The 12817-nt window shown below is 41.1% G+C and overlaps 1 protein-coding gene and 1 pseudogene across 5 annotated transcripts in view; both read left to right on the top strand.

Annotated features, from left to right (window-relative positions):
• GALK2 (galactokinase 2) overlaps positions 1–12817 on the top strand; it is a 154293-nt gene that overhangs the window by 54119 nt on the left and 87357 nt on the right. The window lies entirely within an intron of this gene.
• LOC118651575 lies at positions 9878–12336 on the top strand (annotated as a pseudogene).

Raw genomic sequence — 12817 nt, forward strand, 5'->3', positions numbered from 1 at the left:
AAATATTCTCAAACTTGCAAAGTCTAAAAGTCTACAGGATGTAATCCATGTAAAAACTGGGGAGTAAACCAAGAAAGAAGATGACATGGGGACTGGGAAATGGGGAATCCTATGTAGGAGAGAGAAACTGGGTAGTTTTTGAACATTAGTGAAGGGAAATCCCAACATAACTTATACCCATGACATCTAGCAGTTAGAAAACTCTCAGTACAGATTAGAACCAGAAGAGGGAGGGAACAAGTGAAATTGATAAATCTTATCAGGAAAAACACACTGATAAATCTGATCTGTTTGACCATGTGGAAAAATGGATTGAGAGTGATATTACAGAGTTGTCTTAGGGTGTGGGAAGGCTTCTGGACATACACATAAAACAAATTAAATGAAGAAATTAGGAAGTTATTAAATATAGGAAAAAGAAAAAATATTCCAGAAAGGAAAATAAATTATTTTTCATTATTTGGCTCATAAGCAAACAGTATCATAATAATAAATGCATTGAATATGGATTTAACCAAAATTTGTTAAGGAAAGATTGGGGGTAAGGGAAGTTGGTGTAAATGAGCTAGAGTCCTCATTTACCATAATAGGAAGGTGGTAGATAAACTTTAAAATGGAATAATCAGAAGGTAGCGTGTAACTGGGACTTAATCACTTAAAGCCAGAGCCAAGTGTTGACAGTGACTCTGGGCACAGCACTGGGAGTGGGGATGAGAGGGTGAGACTAGGGACTGCTTTTGTTATTATAACCCTTTTAGCTTGTTTGATCTCTTAGATTACGTGCATAAATTCCTTCAGTGAAAGTAAAAATTAATTGAAAATAAAGAGACGGATAGAGGGAAGTGGTTAATGGAATAAAAGGTAAGAGGGGCAAGGGATGACCCAAATTAGTGTAGTTGGGGGAGCTGGAAGATGAAGAAGGGAGAAGGGATTCAATGAGTCAAAGTTAGAGATTGAGAACAGATGAGCTGCTGGACTGTGACCAGATCAGAAAGGCCTAGGGAGAGGCTTGTTGATGGGTTTTGGGTGAAAGAATCCAAGAAAATGCAGGCATCTTCCAGTTAATGGCAGCAGTCCATTCCAAAAACCAGAGGTCTGCACAGGCGGGGGCCTATTATTATTTTAAGTAGGAGAAATTATACTGCATTACTCAACTCCTCTAACTAATTTTCTACAATGTTACAAAAACACAGTAAAAATTCCTCTGTATAAGTAACTCGGAAATACAATGAAAAAGACTTAAAACAGCCTTCTTGAACATCAAACAATTAATATGGTGGTTAACAAGAAGTTACTGTACATAGTAATACTCTGTATGTCTTCTCTGTCAACACCTGGTGTTCCAGTATTTTGCATACTATTTTGCTAACAGTGTTGTATTTAGGGATTGGTATGTAACTATATATTTTTTTCTTACATAAACACCTTATGTTGAGAGATACATACAATCTATGAAGTCTGAGTATCAAAACCCAGGAGGTGCTCTATCTGGAAAATGTTAGTTGGTGAGGCATTCTGTAAGGTATACCTGCACTTTGTCAGCTCAGGATTCAGGTTGCTCTACACTTGTGCCCAGTTTCTTTGTGTTCTTAGGGTTGTCCTTGGAGACCAAGTTCCTCTTAAGGATCTTAGATTAGAGACAGCTGCCTTGCTTGGGAGATAGTTTACAACTCCAAAGGCAAGCCCTAGATCCGTGGTTCTCAACCTTGGCTGCACATTAGAATCACCTGGGAATCTTTTTAAAATCCTAATTTCTGGGCCTCATCCTCCGGAAATTCTGTTCCTTTGTTATTAATGTTGTGGCCCCACCCCATAACAAAGAAACAGAATTTCCGGAGGATGAGGCCCAGAAATCAGGATTTAAAAAAGATTCCCAGGTGATTCTAATGTGCAGCCAAGGTTGAGAACCACTGCCCTAGATAATAAAGTGTGTTCGGTTGACTTCTCCCTACAAAATCTTTTCTCTGCTGGGGTGGGCTGAAGTGTTGATTTTGTATTCGTGAGATGATGGACTGAGCAAGTGATGGTCAGAAGATCCACTTTGGAGAATTGGGGGGTACAGTTGAAGAATGTACAGCTGAGTTGTATCCCTCATATTGAAGTGTAAGGAGGAAAAAGTTTCTTATTACCTTAGTTGATGAAGGCTGAAATGACCAGCAGGGAGCAGTGGAGTAGGATAGTATAGTATGTGTGGATATCTTTGGCATTTTTTCATAAATATAATTCTTGTGCCCAGGCTGGGTGGCTTGGTTGGTTGGATCATTGTTATATACACCAAAAATGAAAAGATTGTAGGTTTGATACCTGGTCTGAGTGCATGCAGGAGGCAGCCCATCAGTGTTTCTTTCTCACATCTCTCTCTCTTTCTCACATCTCTCTCTCTCTCTCTCTCTCTCTCTCTCTCTCTCTCTCTCTCTCAACTTATCTTGGGGTGAGGATAAAAAACAAAGTAACCTGGCGTGGATCAGTGGTTGAGTGGTAACCTGTGAACCAGGAGGTCAGGGTTTGATTCCTGGTCAGGGCACATGCCCGGGTTGCATGTTCGATCCCCAGTGTAGGGTGTGCAGGAAGCAGCTGATCAATGATTCAATCTCATCAATTTTTCTATCTCTCTCTCCCTCCCCCTTCCTCTCTGAAATAAAAATATATTAAAAAAAGAAAAAAAGAGTAATTCTTGTGATTCCGAGTAACCCAGAATATGGATTGGGCATAAAACTTTTCCTTGAGGGTTGCAGTCTACTGAGAAGCTGGGGAAGCTCAGAATTAGGTATAAAGAATCCTGTTCATTATTTGGAAGCCTGGCCTAACAGGAATAACACTGGATTTGTGTCCCAGAGAAGATGCTTTTCAGCTACAGTGTAAATTTCCTAAGTCTTGGAAGCAGCTATTCACAGACATTTACTGGATACCTTCTGTGAGCCAGGCATTTTAGCAGGCAGCGAAGATACAGCTGAGAATAAATTGGTGAAGACCCTGCTTTCATGGAACTTACATGCTGATGCTTGTAATGATAATGAATAGCTATCCAAATAATTATATAGTATAATATCAGCTAGGGCTATGAGGAAAAGTAGGCTATAGTAAGGGTAGCTGCTATTTTAGTTAGGAGTTAGGAAATCCTCTCTAAAGAGGAGGCATTTGAACAGAGCCCTGAGGGAGTGAGCAGAGAAGGGAGGCAGAAGGAACAGCCAGTGCAAAAGCCCTAAGGCAGCGGTTCTCAACCTGTGGGTTACGACCCCTTTGGCGGTCTAACGACCCTTTCACAGGGGTCACCTAAGACCATCCTGCATATCAGATATTTACATTACGATTCATAACAGTAGCAACATTACAGTTATGAAGTAGCAACGAAAATAATTTTATGGTTGGGTCACAACATGAGGAACTGTATTTAAAGGGCCAGAAGGTTGAGAACCACTGCCCTAAGGGAAAATAGCAGAGGCCTATGTAGGTCCTGGGGCTGGTGAGTGGGGGAGAGGGCAGAGTGGTGGGAAGTGAGCTGAGAGTGGTGGTCAGAGGCCACCTTGTGGAGGGTCTTACTTGCATTTCATTCCAACTGTAACAGGAGGCCTTTGGAGGGCTGTGAGCTGAGGACAGCAAGATGTGATTTATACTGATTTGAGTTCTTTCAGCTGGGAGTACCACATTGTACCCAATCCTGGAATTGGAGGGAATAGAAGAAAGAGAGAGAGAGAGAGAGAGAAAGGAAGGAGAACAGAGGGAGGGAGGGAGGGAAGAAGGGAAGGAAGGGAAGAAAGGGGAAAGAGAGAAAGAAAGAGAGAGAGAAGAAAATAAAAGGAATGGTTAATGCCATTATGAAACTTAACACACATAGTGTAATAGTAACAGAAGACCTATTCGTTGGGCATCTATCTCATCCAAGGTATGAAATATTTTATATGTAAAAGGGGAACAGTGTTTTAAGAATGGCTTTGTGTTGAGTTAAACAGGGAATATTTTAAGTAAGTAGTGAGTCCTAAAAAATATTTGAAGGAAGTGAAGGCTGTGTCTCGAAACAAAGTCCTGGGAGAGGCCCAAGGGCATTTCAGGCAGAGCGAGCCCGTAAGTGTCTTATAACAGTTCTCTGAGCCAGACTTATAAATATGTGTCAGCCGAGGCCTAAAAATTCTTATGCAGCCTCATGAAATTCCTTTTAAAACCTTATTTGACTACAGGGATGTTTTCTACTTGCTTAAGTCCCTGAACAGATTTAGTTAACTAAATTTCAGGGGCAAATTAGTTGTATAGACATGGGTTGATACTCTTTTCAGAGAAGTGTTTTTGAAGTTTGAAATCCATACTGTACAAGTGACCTTTGAGGTTCAGAAGCAGAGTAAGTGGAATGTTCAAAGTTTTGTGCCAAATGTGTTCAAGTTTTCATTTTCCCGAGTTTATAAGGGCTGTTTCCTTGAGAAAGTTTAAGGCTACATTTTTTTCTTTGCATATAGCTACATTTAAGTTAAACATTTCTTGGCCTTCAGAATGAGACCTTGCGCTTAAAAAAGTAAAGGCATGATTAACATTATAAAATGAAAAGAATCTCACAATTATACAAAGTTTAAACTATGATTTGAATCTTTTAATAGCAGTTTGCTACATGGGATAAGGAAAATCAGAAAACAATTTGCACTGTCACTAATTACTACGTTGGAAGTCTATACAAGGACATTGTTTGAGTTTGCTTAGAATAACAAAAACCTCATCTATATAATGATTAAGGAAAATGGTAGTTTAAAGCATTCCAGCCAGATGTTGGCTGCTAATGAACTGCAGCATGGCCTCTAAGAAGATGGTAAATCCAGACTACAATCTTTGAAAAGAATCTCTTAATTAAGTGTCGAACATGGACTGAAGCCATGTGCTCACTGGTACAAAAACCAGGAGTGCTTAGGGTTAGCACTGGGTGGCCTGTGTTTAAAATGCTTGAAAATTTAAGTTGATACTGTTAATATCTCAATATAAAATCATTCACATATAGTAGTTTTATCTATTAAAAAAAAAGAACGAGGTTTCTTTCAGTTCTGTGGGATGGTGTTTGTATCTCTGGTTACATTTTTTTTCTGGGACTAGGATTAGAGACTGAATCATTCATTTAATGATTTTGAGTAATTTGGGTTCACTTGGATGATGTGACTAAGCTATTTGATTGCAGGTTAGAAGCTTTACTTTGCAGAGATTGTTTGGGTCACCTCTGTTTTTTTTTTTTTCCATTTCCTTTCCTAGGCTAAATACATGTTTGCCTTTAGCATAAACTAAGGCAAAAAGACTAATTAAGGAGCAGCAGATTGGAGGAATATGGGTCACTGTTTCCACATGGTTTCAAATGAAACCACTATTGCTGCAAATTCATGCCTGATTGTGTTCTGAACTTTCCTTGTGATCCTTAGATCCTGTGTTTCCAGGCCTCCAAACTTTTATTGGCACCCAGCAATAAGTTAAACATTATCCAATAATGTATAATGGAACAATGTAGGTGATATCAAGCATACTACATGTCTGCATTGCCCTTGCTACTACATTCATTGTATGCAGTGAAAATAATGAAAAGATGGAAATAGAAGGACAAATAACCTCCTTACTAAATTCAGAGGGATTTGTCATTTATTTTCATGCATTTATGTTTCGTAGAGGTGATGGTAACCATCTTGAGGAAGAGTTACCCAGACTAATATTTGATAGAGTAATCAGGACAATGAAAGGCTCTAAACCTTGCCCCCCTTTGTGACAATTTACTCTGTAACTTGTATAAAACTCCCTGTGTCTCAATTTCTCTTTTTAAACTAAGTGTAAGAGAAGCTAGCTGTTTCTTGAAATTCACAGGGCAAAACAGTTACATTTGATGAATATTTATAGTTCCCTGACCTTCATGATGGGAGATTTTGGAAATGTTTATGGGAAGAATTTAGCAAGAAAAATAAGTAGGATGGGAAAATAGGTTAGTAGTCAGGAAAGTTTTTGTAATGGTACGACGTTTTTAAAGTAAGGAAACAAACTGTATTGTATAGAGAAGAAGTGACTCAGAAGGAAAAGGTTAACTAATGGAAACTGTTTAAGGCATTGAAGTTCTGGAGACGAAGATTTGGAGCTTACTACTGAAAAATATGACTTTAAAGATGTGTTAGAGTTTATGTCAGAGTAAAAGATGCCTTCCACCCCCCCACCATTACTATTGTGCTTAGATGTTATATACACATCATCTTGAACCTCATGGTAGCTTTATAAGGCAAGTTTTATTATTATTTCAGTTTTGCAGAGGGAAATAGTGAGGTTGAGAGAATTTATATAATATGACCAATGACAAACCACCTGTGAATGGAGCTATCTGGATTACAGCTCAGAGATTTGATTCAAAATAGGTGCTTTTCCCACTCAGCGATGCTGTTAGCTATGGTGTAATGTGGTCAGTATTGTCGACATAGGGAGCACACTGCAGATGAGTCCAGCCCTAACTTTCTGTGATCTTTCTGATGTCCAAAATAGGTGGAAGTGAATTTCATGTAAATGCTTACTCATATGAATTGAATGTTTTTTTATGGGTTGACCAATTTTATTCTCAAAAAATAATTGTTAATATAATGATTTTTTTTTTCAAATCCTGCCACATCCAAAGCTAAGGGTTGGATGTTTAGGGGACAGAAAACCCTGTGGATAGTCTTTGGTTTAATGAACTTACAATTTAGTCAGGGAGAATGGATTATAACAACAATAGAAATGTCACACAAACATAGCATATATAAATTCTTCCAAAGAATATGAACAGAGAGAACAGTTCCCAACTCCTTTTATGAGGCCAGTATAACCTTACTTCCAAACCAAATGTTGATATCAAACCTTGATACCAAATCTGACCCAAGGACATTATAAGAAAAGAGGATTACTGTCAATCATTTTCCATGAACCTAGATGCAAAAAATTGTAAACAACATTATTAGCAAATTTAATCCAATAATATAATAGAATGATACATCATAGCCAAATTGAGTTTATTTCAAGAATTAAAGGTTGGCTTATCAATTGAAATCAATGTAATTTACCATATTAATAGAATAAAGCATATGGCATCTTGGTAGATAAAGAAAAGCATTTTATAAAATTTAACATTTCTTCATGACAAAAAACAAACAAAAACTCCTAGCAAAATAGAAGTAGAATTCAGTATAATAGCTACCCTTGGGATTAGGGAAGGGGAATGATTAGGAGAGGACATGAAAGGGACTTTCTTGGGGGCTGGCAGTACTTATTTCTTGACCTAGATGGTGGGTTACATGGGTGTCCTCTTTGTGACAAATTATTGAGCTTTATTTTGTGCTTAATGCACTTTTACTATGTGTCTTATATTTTAACTTTTCATTATATTTTAATGAAATTCGTGCACTGCGAGTGGGGTGTCCCTCGCCCAGCCTGCACCCTCTGCAATCTGGGACCCCTTGGGGGATGTCTGACTGCTGGTTTAGGCCCGATCCCACAGGACATCCCTCTTACAATCTGGGATTGCTTGCTTCTAACCGCTCGCCTGCCTGCCTGCCTGATTGCCCCTAACTGCTTCTGCCTACCAGCCTGATCACCCCCTAACCACTCCCCTGCTGGCCTGATTAACACCTAACTGCTCCCCCGCCAGCCTGATTGCCCCCAACTGCCCTCCCCCACCGGCCTGGTCATCCCCAACTGCCCTCCCCTTCTGGCCTGATCTCGCCCCCAACTGCCCTCCCCTGCAGGCCTGTTCTCACCCCCAGCTGCCCTCTTCTGCTGGCCAGTTTTGTTCTGATTGGTCAGTTTCTATGCCAGTCAGCATCAAAAGCTCCGCCTCCTAGGCAGCCATTGGCTCCTCACAGTTCACCCAGATTTGGTTCTGATTGGTTGGTTTCTATGCCAGTCAGTGTTAAAAGCTCTGCATCCTAGGCAGCCATTGGCTCCTCACACTTCACCCAGATTTGGTTCTGATTGGTTGGTTTCTATGCCAGTCAGCATCTCTGAGCCTATCAACGGGGCCTGATCAGAAAGGCAGGGTTGATCAGCAGTCCCCATGGAGGCCTGGAGAGAAATGGAGACGCAGCTGCTGGAGAGAAAGAGAGAGGCAAGTGTTGATCAACAGCTGCCACAGAGGCTATGGATCAGACCCTGCTTCTCTCTTCAGGCCTCTCTCCAGGCCTGATTTGCAGTACCCTCAGCAGTCTGTGCTGGGTCATGGCGCCTGCAGCCACAGCAGTCAGTGCTGGGTCGCCATGGCAACCCAGCGCTGACTGCAGGACTGACTTCTGGTTGGTCGAGCCTCTGGTCCTGATGGACCCAGGGTTTTTATATATTAGGATAATAAAAAAAAAAAAGTAAGAAAGATTTTCTTCAATCCCAGGACCAACCATTGTTAAAGAATTTTTATGAATCCTCCAAGGGATACATTATCCACTGTAATACATACATTTCTCTTTTTTGTGATAAACAAACACACACACACATTTATTTTCCCCCCGTGATTTGCTTTTTCACTTAATAGTATAAAGGATCATTCCATATTAGCCCATATACAGTTAATGGCTTCCTTGTTTAATATTATATGGTCATACTGTAATTCATTTGGCCCTATAGTTAGACATTTCAGTTTTTTCCAAGCTTATATATAACATCAATTTTAATACTTAATTATATTTCTATACAAGGATATACTAGACTTTTATGGTGGAAATTTAGGTTGTTTCCAATTTTCCACAATTATAAAAAAGGCTCTGAAGAGTATTCATGCACACATTCTGCCCCCCCCCCCCCACTTTATCAGTTATTTCCTTAGCGTAAATCCAAGGACATAGAAATATTGGGTTAAAGATATTCTCATTTTTAACCTAAAATTTAAAAAAATTAATGATTTTAAAATAACTTTATATTTTAGAGTAGTTTTAGTAGTAGTTTTAGGTTCATAGTAAAATTGAGCAGAAGGTACAAAGAGTTCCCATATACCCCTGCTTCCACACACACATAGCTACCCCTTACCTCCCCCCCCCCCCCCCCCGCCATCAACATTCTGCACCAGAGGGTACATTAGTTACTTTTGATGAACTTACAGTGACACATCATTATCTCCTTTGCATTAGGATTCACACTGGTGTTGTACTCTATGGATTTGGACAAATTGATAATGACGTGTATTATCCATTATAGTGTCATACGGAGTAGTGTCACTTCCCTAAAATCCTCTGTATCTATTCCTCCCTTTCCCCTTCCTAATGCCTGGCAAATACTGATCTTTATGTTGTCTCATAGTTTTGTCTTTTTCAGAATGCCATATAATTGGAACCATACAGTGCGTAACCTTTTCAGATTGACGTATTTCACTTAGTGATATGCATTTGAGTTTCCTCCATGTCTTGTTATGGTTTGATAGCCAGTTCTTTTTTAGTGCTGAATAGTATTTAATTATGTGGATGTAAAACAGTTTATTTATCCATCCTACTGAAGGACATCTCTGTTGCTTCCAAGTTTTGTCAATTATGAATAAAGCTGCTACAGGCCGTGTGGAACCATGGTGGCCTCTGAGGCAGCGACTGCTGGGGGACCCCAGGCTTTGACCTTGGGCACCCTCACCTGTCCCTACAGCTGAGGGGAGCTGCTATTGCTTCAGGCCTGTGTGCCACCTGATCACTCAGAGGCAGCCAGCCTTGAGACCTCCGCCAGCTCAGCAAAGCAGCAGCCTGTAGGTCCTGCCACCAGCCGCCAGCAGGAGTGCTGATCCAGTGAGAGGTAAGCAAGCTGCCTGGGCCCTGCAGACTGATTCCTTGTGCACGATGCGTAGCTGCAGCACGATCCTGCCCAGCAACCCCACACTCAACATGCACCTGGTCAAGAGCCACCTACTGCAGGACGGTATAGTAAATCCAACATTAAGAAAGAGTTTGAAAACCGTGCTGGAATTCTAATGTTGTCCAATTGAAGGATGCTCTAGAGGCCCTGAAAGACCATTTCCTCAAATTTCTCTTGTAAAATGGCACTTTATGAAAATGCACGCCGAAAAGAAGCAGAAATGTAGTAAGTGCAGCAATTCATATGACACTGAATGGGACTTGGAACCACGCAGGGGATGGGGGAAGACCTTCAGTGCATATGTGGCAGTTCCTTTGCCAGTAGAACTGCATTACAGTCCCACATCTACCGAACTGGCCGTAGATCCCTACAGAACACAGGATCCACCTGGAAAGAAGAGGAAAATGGAAAACTGCCTGCACAACCAGAAGTTGTCCAGTAAGACCATTGACTCATTGAGCAACCAACCAACCCTGAGATTAGACACTCAAGAATTAGAAACTTCAGAAATAAAGCTAGTCGCTTCCTTTGAAGACTCTTGTGGCCCTAATGCCAGAAAGCAGACTTTTTTTTTTTTTAAACATATTTTATTGATTTTTTACAGAGAGGAAGGGAGAGAGCTAGAGAGTTAGAAACATCGATGAGAAAGAAACATTGATCAGCTGCTTCCTGCACATCTACTGGGGATGTGCCCGCAACCCAGGTACATGCCCTTGACCGGAATTGAATCTGGGACCTTCCAGTCCCCAGGCCGACGCTCTATCCACTGAGCCAAACCGGTTTTGGCAGGAAGCAGACTCTTACCACAGTGCCAAGATATCCTCAGAAGTGGCTTTTACCAAAGCCCAGAGTGGCTTTGGTTAAACTACCTGTTATGCAGTTTTCTCCTATGCCTGTCTTTGTGCCTACAGCTGACTCTTTGGCCCAGCCTATGGTGTTAGGTGTCCATCATCAGGGCTCTGCCCCTGGTGCTGTGCACTTACTGCTCTTGTCAATAGGAACCCTGATCCTCGGCCTTGATACAGAGGCCCTCTCTCTTAAGGAGAACCTCCCTCTTTCAAAACTGGTGAATTCTGTTGCTGGTGAGCCAATAAGTACAGGCGTTCAAGTGAACTTGGATAAAAGTCCGTTGAATCCTTTACAAGAACTAGGGAGCACATGTCAAAAGCGTAGCATTTTTTCACGCAACGTACAGACAGATCTGTCTTATGCCATGCAACACTTTGTACCTTCTGCACTGTGGGTGAACCCCGATTCCTCTGTATCTTCTTGTTCTCAAACTGATTTGACATTTGGTTCTCAAGTTTCCCTTCCCATTAGTGTTCATACTCAAAAGTTTTTGCCCAGTTCTAAGTAACTTCATCTATAGCCGCTCAGAGTGATGTGTTTTTAGATGCCTGGTTCCAGTCAGGTGGGACCTCCAGAGAATCTCAAACCAGTGGGATGCAAAGTCCAACAGCAAACCGAGTACAGGTGGGCCAAGCTGTAATGTGTGGAGACATTTTTGAGAGTGTCCATTCCTCATACAGCGCTTCTACAGACAGTATTATAAGCAGTAGCTTGGAGGAGAGACTGTAACTCATGGTTTGTTACCCCAGAACCAGCCTAAGACTTTAAATCAAGATATTGAGAAATCTGCACCAGTTGTAAACCGCAGTGCACAGAACAGTATGCTTCCTTCAAAGAACATGACAGATAATCAGACCCAAACTCTAGATTTATTAAGCAATTTAAAAAACATTGTCAAGTAGTCTGCCTGGTCAGACACTGGAAAATTGTAGTCTTCTGTCTGAATGCATATTGGACCTGACACCCAGCTCCCATCTGACCCAACTCAGAATCCCGCAACTGATTGTGATATCGAAGAGTTATTTTCGGCCTCAAATATCCAGACTCAAACTGAAGAGAGTGAGTGTAGCACTGTGACCACCAAGCCAGTCAGAATCACTGGACAAAGAGATCCAAACTGAAACACTGGACACAGAGGCCCAACATGACTTGTAAGTTGCAGACGCTCTCCAGTTGTGGGGGAGATTCTAATTTCTTAGGCCTGGAATGTTTGATACGCAGATGGACAGATGTAAGCTTCTTTTTAGACAGTAGCCCTCATCTGCCCCTGGGGAGTATTCTGAAACACTCCAGCTTTTCCATTCCTGATTCATCTGAGAGAGACCCAAACTGAAGGAGTCTCTGCTGCTAAGAGCCTATGTGCTCTAGGAAGCAAGGCTCAGGTGAAAAGCACAGAAGTGATGACTGGAACCTGTGAAACTGCCAAACTGTCTTCCAAAGCAGCTGTGCCGTTTTGCATTGCCACCAGTGATGAATGAGAATCCCTGTTCTCTGCTCCTCACCAGCATTTGGAGTTCTGGATGTAGGCCTTTTTAATAGGTGTGTACTGGTATCTCATTGTTGTTTTAATTTGCATTTCCCCAATGACATATGATGTGGTGCATCTTTTCATATGCTTATTTGTCATCTGTATATCTTCCTTGGTGAGGTGTTTGTCAAAGTCTCTGGCCCATTTTTTAATCAGGTTCTTTGTTTCATATTGCTGAGTTTTAAGAGTTCTTTGTATATTTTGGTTAACTGTCCTTTATCAGATGTGTCTTTTGCAAATATTTCTTCCAGCCTGTGGTTTCTCATTTTATTCTCTTGACATTGTCTTTTGCTGAGCAGAAATGTTTAATTTTAATGAAGTCAAGTTTTGGTATTGTATCTAAAAAGTCATCGTCACCCTGGCTGGTGTGCTCAGTGGTTAGAGTGTCAGCTTGTGCACTGGAGGGTGACAGGTTCGATTCCTGGTCAAGGGCACATACCTGGATTGCAGGTTCAACCCCTGGCCCCACGTGGGGCACATGTGAGAGGCAACTAATCTATGTGTGTCTCTTACATCAATGTTTCTCTCTTTCCTTCTTCCTCCTTCCCTTCCACTCTCTCTAAAATCAACAGAAAAAGTGTCCTCAGGTGAGAACTAACAACAACAAAGTCATCATCACCAGTTCCTCTGGCATCTAGGTTTTTTCTTGTG

This window comes from Myotis myotis, unplaced genomic scaffold (genome assembly GCF_014108235.1).
Source record: "Myotis myotis isolate mMyoMyo1 unplaced genomic scaffold, mMyoMyo1.p scaffold_m19_p_1, whole genome shotgun sequence".
NCBI lineage: Eukaryota > Metazoa > Chordata > Mammalia > Chiroptera > Vespertilionidae > Myotis > Myotis myotis.